General features: G+C 38.2%; 1 pseudogene; it reads right to left on the bottom strand.

Annotated features, from left to right (window-relative positions):
* Window positions 1-1,484: 1,484 nt before the first annotated feature.
* On the bottom strand, window positions 1,485-2,360 carry LOC118971469 (olfactory receptor 7A10-like; annotated as a pseudogene).
* Between the last annotated feature and the right edge of the window lie 4,451 nt (window positions 2,361-6,811).

Genomic DNA, 6,811 nt, shown 5'->3' with positions numbered 1-6,811 from the left:
TCATTCTTTGGCATGTGAATATCCTGTATTCCCTACATTTGTTGAAGGGACTACCCTTTCCACATTGAGTATTCTTAGCTCCTTGTAAAATAATAGTTGACCATAAATGCAGGGTTTATTTGTAGAATTGACAAATTTCATAACAGGATAAAATCAAATATATATTTATAATGAATTAATATCACCATTATAAATGGATTACTAGATGGGCCCTTGACTGGAATTGTCACAATGTCAACAGTTCTCAAACTCTGGAGCAGGGATTCTCAGTCAGAGATGGTTTTGTCCATGAGAGTATTTGGCCATGGCTAGGAGGACATTGCTATCTCTTGCAACCCACAGGACAGCACTCAGCACAAATATTTATCCAGCTCCAAATGTCAACAGTGAGCAGGTGAGAAAACCCATTCTAGACCTCCATTTCTCCCACTCCACTGTGAGTGCAAATCAACAAAGTCTGGAGCTCAAATGCAAATTCTGACTCAGCATGTCTGCAGTGGCCCCAGAACTCTGCATTTCTAACAAGCTCCCAGGTGGTGTTGACATGGCAGGCTTTGGTCTGTGGATAAGGCTTTAGGTAGCAAGGCTGTGTTCTTCTGTTAAAATCAGCTGTGGGTAGTTTTAGGTCTTCAACAAGAATCTTCAGTGTATATAATTTTGAAAAACACCGAAGACAAGCCCTCTTACATGTGGACATCTGTGTTTAACACTTCATACTTCAATGTGTAGATGTAGAACATGGAAAAAAATATACTTGCAAATATAAAGTTTAATTTAAAAATTTACTTCATTTTATGTGAGCTATTCCCTTGATTTGTAGGCATATTAAGTCAGTGTATTTATTCACATTTGTGTTTCTGTGGAGATTTCACATGGAGACATGAATTTGGTAATCATTCTGCCTGTCACTAAAGCAGCCTCTGCAGGCACAGCTAAAAAAGAAAACATAATCCTAGTGCAGAGAATGAAACTCAACAATCAGGTATAATCTTCACTATTAAAATCCCCTATTACCTGAAGACCAGGTGAGTAGTGACATAGATGTAAATGAATGTGCAAAACTGTAGTCTCAGAGTTTCCCCTACTACAATTACATAAATTGCCTTGGTTGTCAATAGTAGTTTCTTTTTTAAATATGAGTAATACAACTCTTGACTACTTCTGGAAAATAAGAGAAATATTCCTTGAGATGATATATGTCATTTGAGGATAAATTATTCTTAAAGAATCCATTTTGTCTCATAAAAAAATGGGAATTTCCAAATATTTCTCATCAAATTTTGGGAAAAACTGTAAAGTAGGAAAAATATCAAACACAGACTACCTATGTATCAGATAGAAGATGAAGCTTAATAAAATGAGTGACTTAATATGTATAAAGAAGTGGAATCAAAGGAATGAACACTTATGGAAATAAATAGGAGCAAGTTCTTTCATCTGATCAAAGGAAAGCAATTTCTGGCTCTGAAGCTTTGACCTTGTGATCAATGGCATTTCTTCAGCCCTATGGCAATTTTTCCTTGTACAGCTGCCAACTCAAAGAATGCTTTCAGAGCCCCCTTTATGTCTTTGTTCCACGGACTGTAGATGAAGAGGTTCAGCATGGTTGTGACCATGTTGAACGTCACTGAGGCTGCTGCCCTTGAGGGTGAGCTGTGAGTAGCAGGAGAACTAAGGTAAATTACTAGGCTTGTGCAATAAAATAAGAATACAATGGAGAGGTGAGAAGCACAGGTGGAAAATGCTTTATACTTAACACTGAACTGATGAGATCACACACGTGGAGGAAACTATCTTAGTGTAGGAGAAAAGGATCCCTGTGAAGGGACCACCTGCCAGAAGTACTGCTGAAAAATACGTCACCATGCAATTAAGAAACGTGTCAGAACAGGTGAGTTGGAGCATCTGATTGAGTTCACAGAAAAATTTGGGGATTTCCAAGTCTGGACAGAAGAACAGTTGTAACTCCATTAAGCTTTGTAACAAGGAATAGAGGGCACTCATGATCCAGCACACCAGCACCAGCTCTCCACAGAACCTTGTGCTCATCATAACTGTGTAGTGCAGGGGGTGGCAGATGGCCACATACCACTCATAGGCCATCACTGTCAGGAGGAAGTCATCCAATCCTGCAAAGAGTAGGTAAAAGTATATCTGGCTGGTGCAGCCTGCATAGGCTATGACTTGTTCTGGGACTGGATGTTGACCAGCATCTTGGGGATTGTGGTGGAGGTGAAGCAGATGTCCACAAAGGACAGGTTTCAGAGGAAGAAGTACATGAGTGTGTAGTATGTTCAGGTGGAGTCTGAGCTGACAGCCAGGATGATGAGCAGGTTCCCAAACACAGTGATCAGGTACATGTAGAAGAAAAGCCTCCAAAATGGGTTGATGTTGTTGTTCCTCAGAAAACCCCAGAAGAAGAAATTCTCAAACCTGTGTATGATTTATTTGGTACATGTTGTGGAGGGGACTACCAGAAAATAGAAAATAAATAAATGATTAATATTCACACATGTAAGTATTGGTAACCTAGCATAAATATTATACATATATTTAAGAGTAAAGAAACTCATTTCCATATTTGGTGTATAGAGGTCCTCTTTTGGCCTCTGTAGTGCCACTTCTAAAGGAATTCCCATTGTCCACCTGTTCTTCAATTATAATGTGTGGTACTGTTTTATTAAGAGTATCTTTCATTTATATGAGGAATAGATATTGAGTATAGATCACATTTTAGGCACTGTCAGGATATGAGATGTTGAAAAAACAAAACCACTTGCAGTCTAGTGCTGCAGAAGGAGTAAACAAATAAAAATAATAATGCCACCTATCATATGTTGCAGGTGCTATGAAGAAAAAGAAAGCATGTGTAAATTAAAGTGGAAAGGAGTGTTATTTTTTATTGGGGGTTCAGCAAAGACCTGCAACATGGTGACAGGTTAACAGACACCTCAAAAAAAGTGAGCAGGAGACACATTATCTGGGAGTGTGCCTGGCAGAGGGAGCAGGCAGTGCAAAGGTCCTGAGGAAGTCATTTGTTTTGCATAATGAAGGCTCAATATGGTCCTGTGTTGAGGGAGTTGGGGCAAGGCAGAGAGCGATGAGAGATAGTGTTACGGGATGATGAAGGTGAGGTGGCTCCCAGCTGCTGAGTCTTCACAACACAGGCAGTCCTTTGTCCACACAAGGTAAATCTTGACCTTATTAATCTTGTTGTAAAGGCATCCTGGATTTGGAAAAGGTCCCTTCCTTAGTACTTTCTCTTCATTGAGTTCTGGACCCTGAATTATAGAAGTCACCTTGGATATATGGGATCAGATACCATGTTCTGAGGGCTGTTCTCAGGTACCAAGCACAACCACGCACACACACACACACACACACACACACACACACACACACACACACACCACACACCACACACACACACCTTACTGCTAGGCACCTAGGCCTCAGGGTGTTTTTTTCTAAATCTTTTCTCTCCCACCCCATTTAGGCTCCAAGTGGATAAAACTTTTCTGCTGAATTCAAGTATCTGTCCCCTAAAGAATTTACAAATTATACACAGAAGTTGCTATCCCATGGAAAGTTAAATTAGTTTTCCATATTGATATGTCCATTTTCTGCCCTGTATTTAAAGAAACATAAGCCATCTGTTCAATACACATAGAGGCAAAGAGGAGGGAATGGACATGAACAATGAAGACGTAATAAGCTCAGATGGCCCCTGGTAGACTGTGAGGAAGGAAACACATCCTTGGTTCACGTGCCCTAGATGCCAAGTGAAAAAAGTAAGGAGAAAAAACATTTTTTCCATAAGACAATTGTTGTGATTAATTTATGGTATGAATCATCTTACAAACTGAACACCCCAAGAGAAAGATGAGCAGAGAAAATAATCCAATAATTGGCAAAAGAACATATACAAAGGACAACAAAAATTGGGTATTTTTAGTATCGAACAAACAGACATTTTTGTATTCTGTGTACTTTCACAATGTAAGAGTAACCAGTACTTCTTAGGTGAACATCTATAAAATTAAATATTAAACTCTATGGCTGCATCATAGAATCTTAGTAAGGCAGGAAACTCAGAATTATAAAGATAGACCTATTTAAGTGAAGTTTAAAATATTTTTATGACCAAAATATCCCTCCAAAATAGTTGAAAAACAATAATTAAAAAATAATTTGATACCACATGATTTCGCTTACATGTGGAATATAAACAAAAATAAATGAACAAGCAAAACAGAAATAGACTCATAGACACTGACAACAGGCTGGTGGTTGCTTTGGAAGAGGGGAGTGGGAGGGTGCGTGAAATAGGTGAAGGGGAAAGTCAGTGAGAATGTTTGATATCTTGATCTGGGTGGTGGTTACATGAGTGCACACACATGTCAAACACATTGAGTTCTACACTAAGATGGGCATTTTATTGTACATTACTCAATAAAAATTAATAAATTCCATTGATGTTGAGGGAGAAAAAAAGAAATTTGATCCACATCTGTCAAGCAGGAATAAAAATGTTAAAGAAAAAGTATAAAACAAAACATTTGAAAGGCTGGTAACGGTAGAATAATATGCATCTAATACATGGGCATAATAGCAGGCAATGCAAAGTGGTGATCATAAATACGAATCATTGACCAAACTCAGTAATAGTTGAGAAAATAACAAATAATATATTACACCCCAATTAACTTGGGATGTAACTTAAAGAGCTGCCACACTGATCGGGGTTGCAGAAGGGTGGGCAGCAGAAGGGTCCTCTCTCCTTTTGCTGGCAGAATGGTCAAGTGCTACAGGCTGGGGAGACAATCTGAAGAATGGTATAAATATGAGACACATAGGTATTATTTAACTCAGCACTTGCCCATCACAGTGCTGTTGAGCGTTTAGGGCAGAACCTTCTCTGTTTGGGGTCTGTCCTGTGCATTGTAGGATATTTGCAGCATCCCTGGTCCACCTGCTCACCTCCAGTATGACAGCCAAATATTCCTCCAAACACACTTCAGTGTTCCCTGGGAGACAAAACTGCTCCTGGATAGAATCAGAGTTTAAATTCAACAATTATAAAATATATTTGTATCTTTGATGTAATAGCAATGTAGTGATAAAGACAGTAAAAAACCTTAAAAACCATGAGTGGCACAGCCACACCATGGCAGCCATTAGAGTAGTGAGTTCTTGTTACACTAGCTGATTGGAAGCAAACCTGTAAGGGATTATTGAAGGAGTCAGAAGGACCAGAGCGGAAAATATTAAATAAAACACTAAGAACAGGAATATAGCCAATAAGATTGTAATATTTTTGTTTGGTGGCAGATGATAACCACACCGTGGTGAGCATTTATAATGTATGCAAATTGTCCAGTCACGATGTTGTATATATGAAACCAATATAAGATTTTATATCAACTATATTCCAATAAAAATGTAATAATAAATTCCCTAGTGAAGAAAAACAAAGACTGCCTTAAAACATAAACAGAATGCATCGTGTGTACAGGATTGTATTCATGCACTTGTACAAAACTAAAGAACTAAAGGATCTGACCACAATTGATTAATTGACTCTCATCCATTCCCTATACATACATTATACATACATCAGGAATGAACTGACACTGGCTATGGAGACAAAGCAATTTACTGAAAGAATGAAACCAAAGTGTGAAATAAAAACACCCTAACCATATTTTACTAAAGCACCGGACTCACACAGACAATGAGCAAAAGAGAGAGAAAATGGCTAACCATTTCACAGACATATAATGCCGACATGTAATGAAGTAATTGTAATTTCCACTGGTGCACTCCTTTTAACCTATTAAATAATTTTGTCCTGTGAATATGCAGAATGAGAGAAGAAACCATGAAATGTATGCTGCTACAAGAATACATTTGGTATGGATCTTTCACATCAAAATAGGAACAGTTGAATATGTCTTCTCTTAAAAATAAAAGGAAATGCCCTCACTTACCTAGACATCCCTCTCAGCTAACACACTATGTCTCTACTACCCATAATTAAAAAGACCTTTGGACTTTTTTCCATTGTCATTCAATGTCAAAAATGACACTTTCTTTGCTTTGTATAATGTTTCTTTTCAGCATCATAAATAAATGCACTAATATATGAATCAGGGCAGTGAACACCCAAAGTGACTTCAATGATCTAGACAAGGTGCACTGGCTCTCAGGTGACCACGTGTATGTGTTCTTGCCCTTGACTCTCTCTGACCCTTTCCTGCAGTACCTGCTGGGCTCTCAGACTCTCCTGCATGGGTTCTTTGAGAGGAACGTCTCTATGTGGAAATCAGTATTCCTCCCTGAATGGCTGATGATGGATATTGAAGTTTCATAGGTAGGTTTACTGTTGCAGTTCATGGTCTGTGGATCACAGTTTGATTATCAAGGCTGTGCTCCTGTGTTAGAGTCAGGGGTAGGTAGATTTAAGACTTCTCCAGCAAAAACCTTTGCATGAAATTTTGAAGGAAAATTTTACACACACTAGAGTCTGTGAGATATTTGGTGTTTGATATTTTTAAATAAATGCTCTTAAGTGACATAAACTCATATTAATCTGAAAAAGACTGTGTAGTAAGTAGAATAAGGGCGTCCAAAGCATGTCCACATTCTAATCCAGAGTGTTTTGGATATATTAGTTTAGATAGCAAGGAGAATTAAGATGGCAGCTGCAATAAAATTCCTCATCATTTATCATAAAATAAGAGATTAGCCTGGATTATCCAGGTTGGTCTAATATAATCACAATGATGCTCCAAGCCTAGAAGAGAAGAAA

This window comes from Manis javanica, chromosome 13 (assembly GCF_040802235.1).
Source record: "Manis javanica isolate MJ-LG chromosome 13, MJ_LKY, whole genome shotgun sequence".
In the NCBI taxonomy this organism is placed as follows: Eukaryota; Metazoa; Chordata; class Mammalia; order Pholidota; family Manidae; genus Manis; species Manis javanica.
Note: the sequence above shows the minus strand (reverse complement) of the source record. Positions and strands in the feature narration are given on the sequence as shown.